Here is a 358-nt window from a genome sequence, read left to right as displayed (position 1 = left end):
GGGCTCCTCAGCCCGGCCGCAGCGCGACCGGCCCTTACTGCAGCCCCGGGTGGACACGCGGCCAGGGAATCTGCGGACCTGGAAATGTCACTGTGGAAACACATTTTATGACGCGTTCTCTGGCAAATAGCACAAAAAGCTAAGAATATACCGGGAGTGCAAGGCTGGAAGGCACAGGCTGCAGCTCCTGCCCGTAAGTCCGGCTCTCCTGACGTCCGAGGGGGCAGTGACAACTAGCCTGTGGGCAGCGCCGGGGTCCGTGCACTTTTCCACGCCCCGATCCCAGCCCCAAGTTAGAAAAGAGCCCACGCAGCGTCCGGCGCCGTGATTCAGCAGCGGCCCGGGGGGGCCGGATCAT

General features: G+C 63.4%; 1 protein-coding gene across 4 annotated transcripts in view; it reads right to left on the bottom strand.

Moving 5' to 3' along the window:
• The window catches only part of PRDM2 (PR domain containing 2, with ZNF domain), a 59,988-nt gene extending 59,636 nt beyond the window's left edge, over window positions 1-352 (bottom strand). For 3 of the 4 annotated variants that reach the window (XR_001363524.1, XM_005873459.2, XM_005873460.2), the window contains exon 1: window positions 152-352. The gene's annotated coding sequence lies outside the window, so the exon portion shown is untranslated. The remainder of the gene's footprint in view (window positions 1-151) is intronic. The other variant, XM_005873461.2, reaches the window with a different exon arrangement.
• Window positions 353-358: the final 6 nt, after the last annotated feature.

The sequence above is a fragment of the Myotis brandtii genome, unplaced genomic scaffold (genome assembly GCF_000412655.1).
Source record: "Myotis brandtii unplaced genomic scaffold, ASM41265v1 scaffold410, whole genome shotgun sequence".
Lineage (NCBI taxonomy): Eukaryota > Metazoa > Chordata > Mammalia > Chiroptera > Vespertilionidae > Myotis > Myotis brandtii.
Note: the sequence above shows the minus strand (reverse complement) of the source record. Positions and strands in the feature narration are given on the sequence as shown.